Source organism: Aythya fuligula, chromosome 2, assembly GCF_009819795.1.
Source record: "Aythya fuligula isolate bAytFul2 chromosome 2, bAytFul2.pri, whole genome shotgun sequence".
In the NCBI taxonomy this organism is placed as follows: Eukaryota; Metazoa; Chordata; class Aves; order Anseriformes; family Anatidae; genus Aythya; species Aythya fuligula.
The window spans coordinates 13,164,823-13,186,644 of record NC_045560.1 but is presented as its reverse complement, the minus strand read 5'-3'; positions in this window follow the sequence as shown (position 1 = coordinate 13,186,644).

Sequence of the window (21,822 nt, the reverse complement as noted above, 5' to 3'; positions counted from 1 at the left end):
GCATGATGTGTGCTTTTGTGAGCTGCTTTTAATCCAAAGTGCTTAACAAGTCCTTCCTCTGTTTCACAATCTACAGATCTGAAAGGAATCAAACTAAAAATGAGTGTGATATTGCCCAGGTTGCCCAGGGCCTTGTCCAACCAGGTCTTGAACACCTCCAGGGATGGGGCATCCATAGTCCCCAGATCTGGTGAATTAATCTCAGTTCCCCACTAATTAAAGTGTGTGGCTTCTGAAATATTGTTGGTGGAACAGAACGATTTGACCTAAAAAGCCTTTTGAAAATATACCTAGTCATAAGATTTGGAGGTAAGGAAAAATACAGAAAAATAACCTATATGGCAAGGAGGGGAACAACATCTCCAGGGGTAAAGACAGGAGACAAAATATGCAACATATTCATTGCATTATCAATGAACTACTTAGTTTCTCTACTATTTAAATGATATTGATGGAGGTATTTTGAAACCTCCGTATTGCAAATATTTATTATGTCTAGTCTGCTCTGTCAGGCATTAAATAACATTCCCATTCCCATTTTCAAGAACTATGTCTAATCTTTCTTTACACTAATGCCTCCTTTGTTGATTTTTAACAATTATGTGCCATTGACAATTGTTTATTGTTGTTTAATTAGGAGGTGGATTATTCCCATGTTTTAATGATCACTGTTCAACAACTTGACAGAAATGTTATTCCCAAAACAACCAAGCACAAATTGGCTTTGATTTATTTTACTTAATCTTGTTATGATTGTATTATAAGCTCTCCAAATTATATTTTTTTATTAATTACAGTATCTCACAGTTTCAGCTCAGTAATGTGTACCAAAGAAAACAAATATAAACTGTCCATGCGCCTGAATTCTGTATCTTAAAAATAAAATAAAATAAAATAAAATAAAATAAAATAAAATAAAATAAAATAAAATAAAATAAATAAAAATAAAATACATAAAAATAAAATACATAAAAATGTTAGGTAGTAAACAATTATGTACAATAAACTGATCAGCATTGACTCCAGAGCTGATTTCTAGTTTGCTAACATGAAGTATCCTTTTACTTTATATTCTTAATGATCCTGGTAGGCTAAGTGTTAGAAAATAGGGCCATCATTTATTAGGTTCTCAGTATTAGATGTAAAATATGAAACAAGAAATTATTGATAATAGACATTATAAATGCTTACTGTTATATGGAGAAGGGCATGACATACACTTTCATTAGCCAATGCAAGCATTTATATTTTGTCATGAAATATTGATGATCACTAAAATAATAATGAGAAAATACTGCACAAGCTAAAATTTGCATGAGATAGAGCAGCACACATTTTCACATGCATTATTTCACATAACAACTGAAAAAAATCAGGCACATTAAAATAAATAGTGTGTCTAGTTCAGGTGCTAATTGGACATATGTAAATTGGCTATCTCCTGTACTTTTCTGAAAATACATGTTTTTGATATGTTTTTCTGGAAAGGATTTTTTGTCATATCCATCCCTTAAGCTGCAAATCTAATCAACACACACACAAAAAAATGTTAAAGACAAAATTGAAAGAAACAGTAAAATCTAGATTTATGAAAAGAAACAACTGAAATGTGCAGTTTATAAATATTTTTAAAATTTATGTCAAATTCACATTTTCTTGTTTTCAATTCATACCTCGGCCGGGGGTGGGGGGGGGGTGGTGGGGGGGGGGCAGGATGAAGGGGTGTGATGTGATTCTGTAAAGATTCTGTAAATGTTACATTTAAGAAGTCCCGAATGAAGTTGTGTTCATGGAGTCTGAAAGGAACATGACTTTTACCTAGATGAACAGATTTATCTAGCATCTCTCCATCTCTCCTGAGTCTTTGAAGTCCATTACTCTAAAACAGTCTTATTGCATAGATTATTCAGTGCCTAGAGACACCACAGGTGACAGAATTTATCTCATTGATGGCTCTGTTTCAGGCTGTATCAGGCTGTGATGCTCCCAAGAATCTGATGCCCCTCTGGCTGGGGTGAGCTAGCCAACAACTGAACAGGGTTATTCCAGAACCCTGCCTATATTTTGTTAAAAGATTTTTTTTAAAACAGCATATTTTTATGAAGTGTTTTGCTTTGTTGACTCAGCCATTTCTGACAGACTGATGCTGAAATGCAAAATTTACAGCCCAATCTAGTTATTACCACTTGCTTCTATATAAAGCATTTGAGGAATCTGCTTCACTCCTCTGTGGTGTTTCCAGAGGTCATGCAAGACAGCTTCTTTCACTCTTAATATTTTCATAGAGTTAAGTAAATAGCTGCAGGGAAGAAACTCAATTTCTAAATATTTAAAAAAGCTTTTAGTGATGCTTGTATAGGGGAAGGATGACACTAATCAATAAAAACTTGAAAAAAAACACTATGCAGTGTGCATCATTTAAGGATTAATGAATGATACAAGAGAAAGTTTCACCCTTCATTTTGAAAATGTTGCCCCTTTCTAATATTAAACATTTTATACTACAGTCATTCTAAAATAACTTCAGACTTTAATATCAAAATATAATATTTTCAAAAGCATTTCTTCAGCACTATGAGGACTTTCTCTAGGGTTTGAGATCCTAATTTAGTTAGGCCATCTGGAAATTCCTGCTCAGGAGATCAAAACTCCTAAAAATGACACTAAGTTTTTCTTTACTGGTTCTCCATACACCCCCAAAACTGTATCCAGATGCCAGTTATGCTTGCACAATTTTATTATAATTTCTATAGACATGCTATTAACCTTTCTCTCTTTTTTTTTTTTTTTTTTGTTCCCCCCACATTTCTGGCCAAAGACTTAAACACTCTCTCTAAACCTAACCTTAAAGATCTTCCACATATTTTCTATTTCTTCTTTCATTTGCAAAAATGATATAGTTCTCTGTATGAATCATTGCATACGCCATGAGGTATTAAGAAGGTAAGCTTCAATAATGGACCAGACAGAACATAATTTTTCCATTGTCCACAAAGATATTGCTTTAGTTTTTGATGACTCTTAGCATATTTTAGTACATCATTTTACTTCTCAGATCCACATTGCTTAGGGCTGATGAACAGTAGGCATTTATAATCAACATTAATAAAAAAATAAAATAAAAAATAAAATAAAAAGATCCGGGTTACTTGTTTAAGGGTAGTTCATGGTGGGGACAAAAAACAGTACCCATGCAATAGGTCCATGTGTAGCACTGTCAGTTTATGAGGACATGAATACTGCAGTTTCTACTTCATAACACATCTTTAGATCTTTCCCAGGAAAAGGAAAGTGCATTTGATCATATTAGTTACTGAGATATTCAGTATTTATTTAAATGGTTCCTGAGGTAGTTGTGTAATAAAAATAACGCATTTTAATTTTTGCAAAAATATAATAAAAGCTAGCAGTGTATTAATTCTTAAGAAAGTGCTGTACTTGGATAACAGATTCTACTGCCCTTGAGTTCAACTTCAAAATTGACATTCACTTTGGTGGTAACTGGACCAGACTGTTTCTTAACATGGCAATATAGATGAAAAGTAACAAGGCTTCCTAGGATCTATTTCTTCCAAGAAAATGAAGTCAGCACAGCAAGATTTAGTCCTACATATGCTGGAAACTGTGCAAAGATTTTTTCCTGAGAAGACTGATAAAATTTTGAGCCAATTTCTTTTCAGTAAAATAACAAGGAAAAGTCAGAAAAATGAACCCCATTTCTAGTTACACATACAAAAATTGAAGCAGAAATGTATTGTGTGTAAGATTATTTAAATATGTGACTACATTATGTAGCAGGAACTTGAAAATGGAAAATAAAATAAAATGTAAAAGACGTGATTTAACTTCTGAAGGATATTTCTAAGTTCCTTAATCTTCTCTCTTAAGTCTTCCAAACCACTTATTAAAATGTGCCTGAATTACATATCAGTAAACAAAGTTCTTTTTCATAATGACCACTTTTTCCATTACGGTTTCTTACATTTTCCACTTAAAAAAGAGAGAAAGAGAGAAAGAGAGAAAGAGAGAGAGAGAGAGAGAGAGAGAGAGAGAGAAAGAAAGAAAGAAAGAAAAAGAAAGAAAGAAAGAAAGAAAGAAAGAAAGAAAGAAAGAAAGAAAGAAAGAAAGAAAGTAAGTTACATATTCTCCTATCACCTTCTAATCATACATAAACATACATTAGATCATTAAGTTTATTGAAATACTACCTGATAATATTATGCACATTCCATATGTGTATATGTGTATGTGTTATGTATGTCTATGTGATACATATATATATATATATATACATATATATGAAACTAACTACATATGATATCAATGATAAATGGAAGAGTGGCTTACAAGCCAGGTATCACCTGGCTTGTAACATTAGTCCATACTCTAGCTTGTTATATTGAATCTATCACAATGAATCTATCACAATAGCTTTACAGTCACCATGAACATTAAAAAAATAAATTAAAAAAAAAAAAAAAAAAAGAATCCATAAATAAAAAGGAATAGGAATAAAAGAGATGGGGAAAAACAAACAAACAAACAAACAAACAAACAAAAAACATTAGTATTATTAGGTCCAAATCCAGATATTGGTGTGTCATAGATTCCACTTATGGAATTGTGTCACAGATCCTACTTCCCAAGATGTTGCAGCCTGTTGGGTTTCTTGATATAGGGTTTCTAAGACAGGCTTCATGCTTCTAATATTTAGTAGTCTTTTGTTTCTACATCAGGATTAGATTAAGCTAATTTATTTTTGTCCCAACACTTACTTAAAATTTGCCTTCTTTCAACATGATGCTTGTAAACTCAGGGTAGTTACCTTAAGGTAAAAAACACCACTATCAGCAACAACAACAAAAACAAAGAAACAAACAAATCCTCTTTTAGTTTCCCTTTATAAAACAGGTCTTTCACTTTTTTCATTCTTGTAGCCCCCTTATGTACATTTTCCAGTGTGAATGCTGTTCTTCTGAACAAAGTAAACCAGAACTGTTCATGGCACTGTACCACTGGATTTTTTATACTTACCTCTATTTATTTGACAGTCCCTTACCAGATACTGGGATACAATAACAGATACTGGGGATACAATTGTTTGTACGTGATCACATCATTAATGGTTTACTGATGCTTCTAGTTCATATACCATCCCCAGTGGATAAGAGGATAAGCTGACAATTTCTAACACTTTTTTTCTGTTTATTATTACATGCAAGAGCTTTCATTTTTGTGCCTTTTTTTTTTTTCCCCCTACTTAAACATGGATCTAATAACTGTTATTCTGAAGGGATATGCTGCCATTCTAAAAATTTAATAGAATCATTATTTTCTGTCAGACTTACAATAACTTACAGCAATTCTTCTTGGATTCAGAAATGGACATTACCATTCACTTCTTAATCGGCATGCATGTAACCATCTGAATATCATCATAATGACAGTTAATTGGACTCTCAGATTATTCACATATATATGTTATCTCCCTTCTTTTAGATTAAAACCATTCTGCCTTGTCCTGTCATTATCTGACTAAGCAAAAAGATGCTCTCTGTATTTTCTGTAAGTTCCCTTTAAGTATTGAAAGGCTGCAATAAGGTCACACTGGAGCTTTCCCTTTTTCAGGCTTAACAGCCCCAACTCTCTCAGCCTTTCTTCATAGGGAGGTGTTCCAGCCCTCTAAACAACTTGTGACCCATCTAACAGACCCATGTCCTTCTAGTGCTCTGGGCCCCAGTATTCATTCCACTGTTCCAAGTGGGGCCTCACAAAGGAAGAGCAGAGGGGCACAATCACCTCCCTCGACCTGCTGGCCACTCCTCTGTTAATGCAGCTCAGGATACAGTTGGCCTTCTTGGCTGCAAGCACACACTGGTGGCTTATGTCAAACTTTTTGTCCACCAGAACCCCCAATTCCTTCTCTGCACAGCTTCTCTCAATGAATTTTCTCCCAGTCTGTCCTCATGCCTGGGATTGCCCCAACCCAGGTTCAGCACCCTGCACTTAGTCTTGGTGAACCTCATTAAGTTCATGTGGGCCCACTTCTGAAGCTTGTCTAGGTCCCTTTGGTTGGCATCCCCTCCTGTAAAAAGGATCCGCATCCTTGCCTAACTTAAAAATTGCTCACGTGATTCTATCTCCTTTCAAAGTTAACATTAGCCTTCTTATTTCATTGCAAATTCCACTTAGGCTTTCTTGTAAATTTCTGCAGTAAAAAATAACTTTATCCTTTATGTTCATTTCTGTGCAAGATCTAACACAAGTTTTAGCTGTTTTTATGTTATCTTAATGTTTTCGGATCTCTAATGACTACTAAATTTCCTACTAAATTTTCAAGCAGCCTTTTAAATGTCTCTCTCTCTTTTTTTTTTTTTTTTTTTGTATATTAATTTTCTTTATTTTTCAGTGTCTTTCCTTTATATTGGAAATCTGCTTTACAGATTTATTTTGTGCTTAGTATTTCACACTTTTAAGCACAGACAACTCATGTTATTTCAGCAATTTCAGCACAAGATTTTCCTTTCTCTAAGTGTCTCTTCTACATGACCCTGCTGCTTACTAGAATTATACATAATGCACTAAAACTTGCATTTTCTCAGTGACTAATTGGAGGAAAAAATTGTCATGGCAAGAAATATGCCAGATATTTCAGCATAATTTGTTCAGTGTAATTTCTGCTCTAATCTATTTTTTGAAGTCAATCCTTTCAATAGTAATTATTTCAAGTAATTAAAGTTGCTTGTAGTAGTCATCTCACTATAGATATCTTTTCATAGATAAAAGAGTAACAGGGAAAGTTAAGGAAGCTAAAGCAGAATTACAACCTCTTTCATTCCTTCTTGAATGAATATTGACCTAATCTGGTTTATTTCATCAGTCATCATTTACTTGTTTGCACTTAGTTACATAATTAGTGTCACACAATCTCCTCTCTTCTCCATTGTGTCTTTTTAAGTTTCTTCCTTATTTCCACATCTCCTACTCTTCCAATCTTCCTATTGTGTCATATTCATATGTATTAGCAGTTATGCAGGTTCCTCCATTTGGTTCATTATTTTGTGTATGTGGTGGTTTTACTCCAGTGGGCAGCTGATCTCCATCACAACTGATCTCTCACTACCCATCCTCAAAGGGGAGAAAATACAATCAAAAGGGCTCAATGGTTAAGATGAGGACAGGGTTATCACTTAACAATTATCAACATGGGCAAAACAGACTCAGCATAGGGAGATTAGAGAAATTTATTGCCTATTACTAACAAGCTAGATAAATGAGAAACAAAAGAAAGAAACACCTTTCTGCCACCTACCCTATTCCACACACTCCCCCTGAGCAGTACAGGAGAATGGAGAATGGAGAATGGGAGCTGTGCTCAGTGCCTAACATTTCGCCTCCACCGCTCACTCCTCCATGGTTCCCTCTCTGCCCCTGCTCCACGTGTGGTCCCTCCCATGGGATGCCGTCCTTCCCAAACTGAGCCTGCAGGGGCTGCCCACAGGCAGCAGCTCTTCAAGAACTGCTCCAAATATGGCTCTGTACCATGGGGTCCGTCCATCAGGAAAAAAATGCTCCAATATGGGCTTCACATGCGCAGCAGTTCCTGCCAGCTTACCTGCTCCTGCATGGTTCCTGCTCTGGGGGTTACAACTCTGGCCCAGGACCTGCTCCTGCAGGGGCCACAGCCTCCTCCAGGCCACCTGCTCCACTGGGGGCTCCTCCATGGGTCTGCTCCATGTGGGACCCATAGGCTGCAGGGGTACAGCCTGCTCCAACAGGGGCCTCTCCACAGGCCACAGGGAAACTTCTCCACTGACTTTGGGGTCTACAGGGCTGGTTCTCATTCCTCACTCTGGCAGCTTCTGTTGCCCAGTTTATTTTTGTTTGTTTGTTTGTTTGTTTGTTTTTGTTTGTTTGTTTTTGTTTGTTTGTTTGTTTGTTTTCTTTCCCTTCTTAAATATACTCTCACAGAGGTGCAAAAAACTTTGCTTATTGGCTCAGCTCTGAGCAGTGGCAGGTCCCTTTGGAGCTGGCTGAAACAGCTCTTACATGGGGCAGTTTCTGGATTCTTCTCATAAGAGCCACCCCTGCAACCCCCCGCTACCAAAACCTTGTGACATAAACCCACTGCAGTATAACATAACAAACAGTATTGTGCATCTAACATAACTCCAATTTGTCAAAAACATATGACTTATGAAGAAATTGGGTATCATGAGAGGAGGAAAAAGAGACATCAAGATCATTTTGAACTTAATAAACTTTTCAATTTCAGGTGTTTGATTAAAATGTATATTCTTCTAGTCACTTCATATATCTTATGTCTTATAATTCATGCAGTAAATTAGTCAAATTTTATGTTTTTCCAAACTATCATCTGCAATTATTTGTGAACCCATCTCATTGATCTACATTGACCCTTGACTGTAGGTTTTCAGAATCTCTTGGCAAGTTACACAGTAAGATAATTAGGTGTTGAAAAGAAGGGTAAATATCAAAAACTACTGCCATCTGTCCTCTTTGTCTCCTCCACTTTTTTCTTTATCCACATATTTGCCTATGTGAGGATTTCAACATATTTTGAAATCCCTCCCTTTCCATTCCCTTCCCTTTTCTTACCTTCCGTTCCTTATGTCAGTAAAGAGAGACAAATAATTTAAAAATGGATAAAGTTATGCCTTATTTGTTTATTTGGGATTTAAGTTATGAGCAGCTAGTTAATCAATACATTCACTTAGCTTGGAATGAAATGTACAGCTTGTACTAACCAAGAGAAGCACCAAATAGAAGTATATATGAAAGACAATATTTCTGATATTTAGATTCAGCTGTCTTTGCAATTAATTAGGGTCTGAAAATGTCTCACAAGAGGACAGATTCTGATGGAAAGAAGTGAGGGCGTAGGTCACTGCATCTTGTCCTGCAGTTGTGCAGTTCACTGGTACTGCTCAGAACCTGTAGGCCTGCTTGCATATTCAGCCTACACACCACAATTTAGTTCCAATTGAGGCACTCTGAGGCTACTCCAGTTCATCCCAAATATTCCAAACATTCACTCAAGGATTGTCTCCCTCTTACCCCATTTCAGGACAAGAGTTTTTCCAATGCACAGGCTGTCCCTGTCTTCTCTGTATACATCAAAGTGACATGAGTAGCAATCTTTGTCATTGAACCCACAACTAAGAAAGATAGGGAGAGGGAGAAAGAGTGAAGATAATCCATTTCTTCCATCAACATCATAGTAATCAAAGATAGGCATCAAAATACACGTGTTCAAGATCCTAGCCTTGAATACTCAATGAAAAGCAGCAAAAAAACTCTTTAGTGGGAGTCCTTGAGAGGGCCTGCTTGACTATGAGCTTCAAAAGCCAAATGGAAGAACTGATGAGGTCAGAGAGCACCTGTTGAGAAAGACCTCCTAAGCACATAGTAGACTAGAGGCATGACTCAAAGAGCAGTCACTCACTGGATTCAGAGTATGACTAACTGTTAATGGAAGCTTTTCAACACAAAGTATGAGTCATCTGCCCAGACTTGGACATCCAAAACTTAAACATTTGAATCTGAGGAAATTACTCAAGATAGCATTCAGAGGATAAAACAGGTGTTTCCATAGCACAATCCATTTTAAGATAGGCATCTTACTGGGGCAGACAACACACTTTTTTTTTTTTTTTTTTTTTTTTTTAAGTGAGCCTACAGTGACACAGTTAGACTAAACCAAGGTGTCTCAACCTAGGTGAGGTAAATCCCACTAATACTTAACATGTGAAACTGAGATGGCTGTGGTAGGTCCTCTGTCACCAATGTGTGGCAAGGTGCTTGTTTCTCAACACTAGTAAGTGATTATTCCTTGCTATTCCTTATAGTAGGTAACTCTTCACCTAGATTATGAATCTGATTTAATCACTTAAGGCTAAGACCAATAATTGTACCTTTAGCATTAACATTTTGTAATCCATAAACAAACATAGAGAAAAGACTACAGTAGCAGAACTGAGAAGTCTGAATTGGAATCTTCAGTTCCATATACAGTGAATGGAAAGGTGTTTGTGCCTTAGACAGAACTTAAAAATATCCAGAAATAAAGGAATGGAATACTTCATATACATTTTATCTAGTTTGTTCTTAATGCAAATGTATATCTTTCCAGAGGAAACAAACTCTAAGATCACTACCATTGCCACAAGAGTGTCTTATCCTGTTCTACAGACTAATGCAACAACTTCCTTTCTGGCTTCATGAATTTGCCTCCCTACTCTAGTCTTATTTGTATGTTAACTTTCAGGATACTTGCATAGGTTGTGTATTTGGACTTGACAAGGTTAACAAGAACACTGCTATTCCCTTTTCAAATGAATGGAAAAGTGTTCCAGACCTTTATTATTATTATTATTATTATTATTATTATTATTATTATTATTATTATTATTATTATTACATAATTATAATATAATATTATTAATTATTAACACTAAAATTAATATTAATTAATAAAATTATTAAATACTACTACTACTACTAATAATATATTTTATTATTTTTTAATGTAAAAAGTGAGCTCTTGGAATTAGTATGGCCAGGTGTTTTCCACTAAGTTAGTCTTAAGAGTAATCTGAAGGACTAGTTGTGAAAATGGAGCAAGAATGAACATTTCTATCTACTGTTCAGAGCAGTTAAAACATACAGGTGAAAAAGTTTTGAATATTTTTCCAAAGTATCAAACTCCTAATGTTAAGATAATTAGTTTCAGTGAGATGTGAGTTGGCTTAGTTCTCAGAATGTGGGTTGCCTCTTCCCATACTACAGGAATGTGTGTTGGAGTAGGCAGATAATAAAATGCTACAAACGGGAAAGCCTTGAATAAAGCAGTTATTATGTGTGCTAGGCAAGCATTGGTAAAGAGTGCAACTCTTTCAAAATAGGGTTCAGTGTTTCAGGTTTTTCCAGCTTCACATTGTTTTATGTGACATAATGTCTTTAATTAGGTTAGCGAAGGCTGAGGTAATGTCTGTGTTTGGCAAATGTGCTGTACAATGTCCTAAGGGCTTCTCTGTGGTGGTGAGCAGCTTCAGTTTCTGTGAATGCTCAAGACTTCATACTGAAACCTCAATTCTAGGCAAATGGTCATTGCATCATTAGTAAGCAGTTAATTACTTTCTCTTTTATCTTAACTGCATCATGGGTTTTTTGATCATTTTATACTCTGTTTTCTCCCACTTTTCTGTTTAAATCTTGAACGAGAATCTCTACAGTGTATTTACAGGCTCTTTAGCAACTTCTCCCAGGAAAGCAAAGATAGATATTGCAGTATATGTGTTCTCCTTGGACTAATGATAAATAAAATATTCAGCTGAGTTGCTGATGAGGATGGCCTTCCTAATACACAAAGAATTTCCAGGTATGTACTTGCACTTCCTCATATGGATACTGCAACATTTTCAGGAAGCATATAACAGCAAAAGTAAAAAATGAAGCAAGACTGACAAAACTCAAATAACATTTTTCATTCCTATTTTGACCTAGAAGATATCCCTCTCCTCTCCCTCATTTTCATTTTGCCTGCTTAGCAAAATATTTATAGCTTATGCAGTCTTGAAGGCTAATCTCCATTCCACATGCTATATCATATAAGCATCAAATTTACTTTTTAAGGTATGTGAACTCATTTTGACTTAGAATGACAGTATTCAACCATTTGCAGTTAAGCACCTGCCAAAATGTTTTGCTGGATCAGGTTAAGTAAGAAGAAACATAAGGTTTACATATGGCTTTCAATTTAGCATAAAGAACATTCAAAAGAATATATGCGTATATAGGAATCACACTCATGCACTCATCTTTATATAATGGATTAATTTTTCATTAAGAGAAGCAGAAGAAACAAACTTTTACAGCAATACTCCATACTGTCCACCATGATAAAATGGTAGGTTAAATTCTGGATATGTTGCTATGATTGCTAAATTGATTGTACATTTTGCCATTTACCATAATGAGAATAGGAACTACTTTTGTTTTAGAGAATTATAAGCTCCTTCACCTGCAAGTGTGCTCATCAAACTGAATACATGACAAGGAAAATATCTAAAACCTTTGAATTCAGTATGAAAGAATGAATTATTAGCCATGCTATTAAAGGATGTTTCTCTTCTGCTAACAAAAGGCCTTACTCAGAGAACTTGTTCCAGCTGTTTGTTTTTAACCAGCCTTCTGTAAATCTAGTTCTATTAGGTGACATGAAAAACTAATGGATTGATCAAAACTGTCTGTCAGCTTTAATTTTCGTTTATGCTATTTTAATGTGCCATTTTAATATTTTTGCGCTATTTCATTATTTATTGTTTATTATTTTATTAGTATGTTTATGCTGTTTTAGTTATGATATTTTAATATATTAATATGCTATTATTCATTTTTCAAGTATGCTATAAAACTAAAGTCTAGTCTCTTGATTTTATGCAGGGTAAGAAAAACCTCCCTCAGGGGAGATAGTGAATATTAAGAAATACAAGGTTCCCATTCCAAAAATCAAGAAGCTATAGAACAATTATTTTAACTAATACGAAGTGCTTTCAATGGACCAAGAGTATTACAACAGTAGAAGAAACTTTTCATATTTAGGGGAAAATTAAAATAAAATAAAATAAAATAAAATAAAATAAAATAAAATAAAATAAAATAAAATAAAATAAAATAGAATAATGAATGTCAGGAAGGTGTTTATTTTTATTATTATTATTTATTTATTTATTAAATGGTTCTGCTAATTAAGATTTGGATGCCACCTTACCCTCTACAATATCATCCTATACTTAGATCCTATAAAAATGTTTAGGATTATGGTCAAGTTCGATCAGGTGTTTAGGAGCACAGGCCCTAATTGTCCAAAATAGGCCCCATTGTCCAAAACCTTCACATTCCCTAGTTCTCTCACTCCCAGTGATCCATTTCACATCACTCATCTGTGATCCTTTGTCCTTCATGTCTTACTTTTCCTGCTATGGTACAGTATGTTCCCTTTACTTTCCATTCCAAAACTTTCTAAACTTTCTCAACTTTCTCAATCAAAAAGCACAAACTGAAAAACAAAGTGCTAAAGATCAAACAGGCAGTTGTGGAAGTTGCTACATTTTACAGAATACTACCAAAAGACAGTATAAGACAGTACTACCAAAGACATATAAGGACACATAAATACGTCATGCCTAAAAAAAAAACGGATCTAAGACTGTAATGGAAAGAGCAGGCTACTTTTTGTGACGCATAGAAACAATCTGCACATGGGCAATTGTCACGATGCAGTCGTAAGAAGATGAGAGAGGGATTTGGAAACACTATGTTTGAAGGTTTAGACCTAGGACTGCCCTTGCTCAAGGCAGCTAAATTATTAATCAGTTATGCTAATTGTTTCTAAACAAAGGTAATGTATGCTTTTCCTGTACCACAAAATCAGTATCCTCTAAAATCTTTTATTTCTTTAACCGAACAGTCATTTTTATAAATTTTAAACAAATAAACAGGTTAGAAGTGCCCTCTGGATATATGGAAGAGCAAGCAGAGGTGATATCAAAAGAGTTGTCTATAAAGATCTGAATAAGATTTAATTCATGTATTTTAAATGGATTCTTGAGTTTGCAAATAAGTGGGAGTGCATGTACATGAAAATTCCCCTAAAATAAGTTCATATTAAAATAAGTTAAAATAAGTTCATATAATTCCAGATTATGCATATAGTTTAAGTACATAGTGAAAAACATTTAACGCTCTTATCTCTATTATTACAATACAGCATAGCTGTTTAACTTTCAGACTAATTTAGAAATAAATTGTTATAAGGCATTTAATCGTTTTTTTAACTTTTTTTTTTTTTTTTTTCCCTTGCAGGAGACAAAAAGGATCATAGGATGATCTCTATATATAGTTCTCTATAGGATGGATTACAGTAGTCCTTAATTTCAGTTTATTTTTTTTCCCTCATATCAGTATTTCAAGAATACATATATTCATACAAAATAAACATTTCGTTTAAATACAGTCAGTGCTGTGCTAAAAATAACAGCGATTTCTATTGTAAAATGAACAATAGCCATAGAAAAAAATCTTAGGAATTATTAAGAAAAGAGAAAAGTTTCAAGGGTAATTAGAACCTAATTAGAAATAGAGATGTTATCAGTATAATAATAGATGCCATTTTATTCATGCCAATGCATAATTTCTCTCAGTGATACCATGTGTTTCTATCCTGAAAGCATGCACTCATAAATTGCTCACAGCAGTTAGTGGCGCATTGTTATTATTAGTAGTACAATAACTGTGTTTTGTTTTCCGTAACTAGTTGTCTTCTAAGTACTGATCTGATCATTTAAGTTAATCATTAGGAATGTTTATGGAAATTAGCATCAGTTGCCAAAGAATTCATTATGAGAAATAATTTACATTTGAAAGAAAATGTTAGGTATATAAAACTACCTTGCTATCAGAATAATGCTTCATGTGATTGAAGAAAATAGGAAAATTCATAACAGGAAAAATATTTCAAAATACTTTTGAAAATGATAAAAGGGTATGAAAAAAAGTAATACATTACTCATCACTGAGGTCCTGGGCATAGTAACTGTATTTTTTTGTTTGTTTGTTTTTTGCTTTCTTTGTTTGATATAATTTTACCATGACAATACTCTTTGCAAATAAGATATTTAGAAAGTGATCTCTTGAATGTCAGCATATCATTGCTTAATGGTTTTAATCATCTATTGGCTATAGGAGACTGATAATATTTGCTTACTTCATGAATATTAAATTTAATTATTATTCATAAAATGTTCAAGGATTAAGAAATAAATATGAAATCACAAAAGAGAGAAAGGTCTTTTTTTTTTTTCTTTTTTTTTTTTTTTGTCTTTCTAAGTGCCTCATGCTCCCTTGCAAACATGGCAGATAAATTTTTGAATGTAGCCAGATTATACTTATTTCCTTCTCTTTACAGAGTCACAGAATCACAGAATTTCTAGGTTGAAAGAGACCTCAAGATCATCAAGTCCAACCTCTGACCTAACACTAACAAGTCTTCCACTAAACCATATCCCTAAGCTCTACATCTAAATGTCTTTTAAAGACTTCCAGGGATGGTGACTCCACCACTTCCCTGGGCAGCCTGTTCCAATGTCTAACAACCCTTTCGGTAAAGAAGTTCTTCCTAAGATCCAACCTAAAACTCCCCTGGCGCAACTTAAGCCCATTCCCCCTCGTCCTGTCACCAGGCATATGGGAGAACAGACCAACCCCCACCTCGCTACAGCCTCCTTTGAGGTACCTGTAGAGAGCAATAAGGTCACTCCTGAGCCTCCTTTTCTCCAGGCTGAACAAGCCCAGCTCCCTCAGCCGCTCCTCGTAGCATTTGTTCTCCAGGCCCCTCACCAGCTTCGTCACCCTTCTCTGGACTCGCTCAAGCACCTCAATGTCCTTCTTGTAGCGAGGGGCCCAAAACTGAACACACTACTAGAGGTGCGGCCTCACCAGAGACGAGTACAGGGGGAAAATCACTTCCTTAGCCCCACTGACTACATTGCTTCTTATACAAGCCAGGATGCTGTTGGCCTTCTTGGCCACCTGAGCACACTGCTGGCTCATATTCAGCTGACTATCCACCATCACTCCCAGGTCCTTCTCTGCCTGGCAGCTCTCCAACCACTCATCTCCCAGCCTGTAGCTCTGCTTGGGGTTATTGCGCCCCAGGTGGAGAACCCGGCACTTGGCCTTGTTGAACTTCATGCAGTTGACCTCAGCCCATCGGTGCAGCCTATCCAGATCCTCCTGCAGAGCCTTCCTACCCTCAAGCAGATCTATACACGCACCTAACTTGGTGTCATCTGCAAACTTACTGAGGGTGCACTCAATGCCCTCGTCCAGATCATCGATGAAGATATTAAAGAGGACTGACCCCAGCACCGAGCCCTGGGGAACGCCACTAGTGACTGGCCTCCAACTGGATTTGACTCCATTTACCACGACTCTTTGGGCCCGGCTATCCAGCCAGTTTCTAACCCAACAAAGCATGCGCCAGTCCAAGCCAAGAGCAGCCAGTTTCTTGAGGAGAATGCTGTGGGAAAGGGTGTCAAAAGCCTTACTGAAGTCAAGGTAGACCACATCCACAGCCTTTCCCTCGTCCACCCAGCGTGTCACTTTGTCATAGAAGATCAGGTTCGTCAAGCAGGACCTGCCTTTCATAAACCCATGCTGACTGGGCCTGATCGCCTGCTTGCCCTGCAAGTGCTGCGTGATGACTCTCAAGAGAATCTGCTCCATGAGCTTCCCTGGCACTGAGGTCAAACTGACAGGCCTGTAGTTTCCCGGGTCAGTCCTCCAGCCCTTCTTGTAGACGGGCGTCATGTTTGTTAGCCGCCAGTCAACTGGGACCTCCCCCCGATAGGCAGGACTGTTGATAAATGATGGACAGTGGCTTGGCCAGCTCCTCTGCCAGTTCTCTCAGTACCCTTGGGTGGATCCAGCCCCATCGACTTATGCACACCCAAGTGCCATAGCAGGTCACCAACCAGTTCTTCATGGATAGTGAGGGCCACATCCTGCTCCCCATCCCCTTCCACCAGCTCAGGGTACTGGGTATCCAGAGAACAACCGGTATTGCCGCTAAAGACTGAGGCAAAGAAGGCATTAAGCACCTCCGCCTTTTCCTCATCTTTTGTAACAAGGTTTCCCCACGCATCCAGTAAAGGATGGAGATTCTCCTTAGTCCTCCTTTTTGTGTTGATGTATTTATAAAAACATTTTTTGTTATCTTTAACGGCAGTAGCCAGATTGAGCTCCAGATGAGCTTTGGCCTTTCTTTTTACATTCTCATGTTCTCATAATATTGTTACAATCCAGCAATCCAGTATAACCCTGTATCAGCCAAGAACTCTGGCTTTCATATAATCAAAAAAAACTCTTTTTTTTTTTTTTTTTTCAATTTTGATGACAAGCACTAGGTAATCACAGTTTTAGAACTTTTTCGGAGATGTTCAAATATCACCAAACAACATTACCAGTAATGCAGTATATATTAAAAGGACTAAATTATTTTTCCCTTTTCTTTTTATTTAAAACATCAGAGAATCCCCCAAAGTCATGTCACTTTCAGACAATATGTGACTCCACAAACACAGCCTTCAATTCAGTTAATCTGCAAGTGATCATGGTTTCCTTAAAATAAAGATGTTACACTATTATATAAGCCACTGCAATCTAGATCATATACTTCATACAGATTGGAGTTGAAATCTTGTTATATGTCAAATATGTCAAATGATCTTCCCTGAAGGACCTTTGTGTTACTTGAAATGATAACCATTGATAAACTTATTTACATCATGGTTGAGAAATAGGAAGAGGGATTACAGTTCGTGATTTTCTGGGGAAAAAAAAAAAAAAAAAAATCACTGCTTTACATCCAGACTCTGCCACTGTTACAGCTGACTGCTTACATGAACACAGTTCAAATTTCTAGACACTAGGCCATCGTGCTGGCTCAGCCAAAACATAGACATCTGCATTGTAAACATCTGCATTGTAAAGATTTGAGCCAGACTCTTGAAGTCCCTTTGTAGTCAATGGAATGAAGTAGGAATTTTTATGATTAACTTCTATTTAAGGAAAATGTCTACATAAGTCAGTCCTATCTCATTCAAAAGCAGTTTGTTTGTTTGTTTGTTTGTTTTTTCTTTCAAGATGGAGCCCTGAATCTTCAGAAAACTATCTACTAAAAATATCTAAATATCTAAAAATCTTCTACTATTTTCCCTCAGTTTCATCACCTCTTTGCTGACCACAAACTACTGAAGAAATTACACAGTAACACACCAAAACTTTCTGCCATTTGCAAGAAACATCTTGGGGTGTCATTTTTAGCAGTTTCTCATTTAGTTATTACACCCACTTATTCAAGTTCTTATTCCCTTATTCAAGCACCTCATTATTATGAGATGGGAGATTGCACTGGTAGGCCAGACAAGAGGAGTATGATTTCTTGATCCCAAGCTACAGACTCAGAGGTTTGCAATGGACAGAGTTATATTTTAAGAGAAAGAGTACATTGTCCAGAAGAAAAAAAGCAAAACAAAACAAACAAACAAAAAGAAAAAAAAAAAACAGTAAGTCTGAATAACAAATTGTAAGCTAGAGACTACTTTAACGAATAGAACATGGGTTTCTTCTCACAAAAGTAAGTAGTCCAGTTGCTAAAGGTTTAATGTATTCATTATAGCTCACAATATCTGACAATTATAACTTTAATTTGAACAAATGTTCCTCAAGCCACAGCACCAGTAATCATATAAACAAGTTCTTATATACATAGTTAGTCTCTTTTATTCATTCAGGTGTAATCTTAGAAATTTTCTTACTGTGAAAAAGGGCTTTGCCTCTTAGGTTATTTTCTTGGAGAGTTCTTAGCTACTGTCACTCCTGCTGCTGTTATTTTTAAGTAACAGCAGCAAATAGTGCCAATGTTTTAAGGTCTCATGCCAGAACCATCTACGCATCTACACCTGCAGCTGGCAAAGGTTACCAAAGATTCTCCCTTAATTCCTTCGTCAGCATTGACTGTTTGGTTACTCACCCCAAGTTGTATACACTTTTGTGAGAGCATTTGTCTTTAAGCATCATTAAGTTATTAATAGAGTAATAGGCTTTTTTAGATCTAAGTTTAAAATGTATTCTTGGCCTTACAGTAGTAACATTGACTCAAATATTTTAAATGCCTCTAAGTAGCTATGGGAATGTATTTGTGAGTTTTTATGACCTTGATTGAAGGAAATATTTTAATTTTGATTTTAGCATGAGTTTAGACAGAGGATTTACAGGGAAAGTGAACTCTTAATCAATGGTTCATCTTCTTCTATAGTAATTGTTCTTTCAAGCAGTTTATTAGGTAATATTTCTGTGACCATCTTCTAATTCCTGTTCAGAATATGACTCCCTGAAAAGGATGGCTTGAGGTTGGACTCGATGATCTTGAGGTCTCTTCCAACCTAGAAATTCTGTGATTCTGTGATTCTGTGAAATTGGCATCGAGAAGACATATAGTGACTCTTCTACTTCAGTGTAAAAGAACAAAACAAGATCCTGGTACTGCTGAGCCAGGAATGCTTGGCACATTTCCCCAGTGTATCTAAATTCAACTCTTCCTGAGTGACTTTTATTAACACTAGCAATATGAAAGATTAAAAAAATGTGGTTTGCTAAATATTTGCTTTGGATTCACTACTTAATTCTTGATAAGTTCTTAAGATTTCATTGGAAACTGTCCAGTTGGATGTGGCTATATCTTTTATCTAGTTATCACAGCTACAGACGGCTAAGGACGTTGTGTGAGTAGTAATCTTAAGTAGCTACATCATACATGACAATTATTCAATTAAAGCTGTCAGTCCTGGTTCAGTCTCTATATGCACCAAATGTATTTCTTTAATTTGTCTGATATATTTGTTAAGAAATTAAACATTAAAGCAAGTCAGTGCTGGTTAACACATTCTTTCTTAGGTGCCAGTGAAGTTAGAAACATGAAAGAGTTGAAGTTTCCGGCTTCTAAGAGTAGACAATACTCATTTATCATCAGAACTGTTCTTCCATTTTCAGTCTCCTCTGGCATACCTCATCCTGAAGTACTTTATTCCTTCCTTAGCTAATATCTAGGTACCTGCATCTGTAAGTAGCTACTTCCTGAGAGATATAATAAGCAATACATTCCACTATCCTCTAATATACATTCCGCTTTCCTCTAATTTCTTTATTAGTCATTTTATTGTGGATATCCTCTCACATTTCCCTATTAAAAATATTCAGACTGGATCCTTGTCATACCCTAAATCCTACTCCTTCTTCTCTTGTTCTAGTAAACAAGTGAACTTATTTATTTATTTATTTATTACCACTGTCTCTTAGCAAAAAATTGAAACCAGGCTTGGATTTTTTGATAAGTTTTTCTTTTTTTTTTTTTTTTTTTTTTTTTAAAATCAGTAATTTTGTAATTGTCAAAAGAGAAACTTTTCATATAATATTTTTAAGAACACTGACAACAAGATTTCTCAGGTTCAAGGTAAAATTTCACATCTAACTCAATGTCAGAATCATGAAGAACACTCTTAGCTATTTGTTATGGAAAAAAAAAGGAGCATGACCAAACACTAATTTAATTCTACACCTTCTGCATCCAGGTGAGTATATTTACCTGGGGTTGTGACTTGGATTCTTAATTCCCTGCATTTTTTTCCTAAAAATTATAATAATAAATGTAAAATGTTCTCAAAATTTTCCATAATCCTCTCACTAATTTCATTCTAATCTAATTGTATTTTAGCTTCCTTCCTCTTTACTTTCTGTTACAGCAGTCCCCAATCTGTTTCCTTATGCAGTACTGTCCCTAAGACTGACTTTTTCAGTGACTTCCTATTTATTTATACATGCATTCATTTATACAATGTATATTATATTTATGCCTAAGAGCCCATACTAGGTTAGAAGGTTAGATACATTTTGTCAAGGGCTTTTTTTCTTGTTCTTTTTCCCCTCCCCCCCCCCCCCCTTTTTTTTTTTTTTAATCATAATAATCTTTCAGTATTAGATGATAAGCAATTTGAGGCAGTTTTTCTCTGTAATGTACATTTACAACGTGTACCAGAGTTAAATATAAGTAATGCAGTCCACAGAAAACCTCCTGGTCTTATCACTGTGTCCCAAAGAGAGCCTAAATTTTCAGACAATAGAAATCTTAGTGCCTTAAGGAAAAAACACAGAGAAAACACAGTCTCATTTCACTTTTCCAACATTCCTCAGACCTATTAATTAATTTCCAATATTTAATGTGAACCCTACTTTTAGAAGTGTTGGACACAATTCTTATATTCCAGAACAAAAGGTAGGCCATTTAAAAAAATAGAAGAAATAGATTATGATTTTTTGAAGACTTCCTTCAGGAAACTTTGGAAACACTGAATAATGTCAATAAATGTTCTCATAGCACTACAAATATTCATAAAATTCAAAAATTTCACAGAGGAAAGAACTCTAATGTATATCACAAATACTTTATTTTATAATAATACAGTACACTTTAACATATCTTCAGTAATGTTCAGTAACAAGTAACATAATAAGTAACAAGTTACCCAATATCACCAAGATATACCCAATATTACCAAGAAATATAAGCAAAAATATCCAGGAAATGAAAAATATATTAAAGTAACCATAGAGCAGGAAAAAATTAAAATCTTCTTTAAACACACATGCAACTTTTTACCAACTTGTAAGCCTTGAAGCTCAAAGGCTTTTTTTTTTTTTTTTTTTTTTTTTTTAAATCCCAACAATATCAGTTGGTGTAATTAAGGATATTATCTCTTCTTTCAAAACTCTGTCTGTTGTTATTATAAAGCCAACACAGCACTTAACTAACACCAAATTATGGAAAAGTAGTGCTCAGAATAGTACTTCAAAGGCAACACAGATAGCATTGCCTGTAATCACAGGCATGTACCTTCAATCACCTTTAAAAATTGAAAATCATCTGTATCATCACAGTTCAGATACTTCAGACATAAACAGAAATCGGTTTGGTGTAAAAAAAAAAAAAAACTACTTAGAGCTGCAAAACTTGATACACATACAAGGTATATTTTCCACAGTGATAACTACAAGTTACATATTAAACTCCCCACTAGTTTCCATAATATCACTAGACAAAATATATATATATATATATGTATATATATATTTAAAGATATGTATATGGATATAGTGAAATGGTTAATTCCATATAAATTGAGA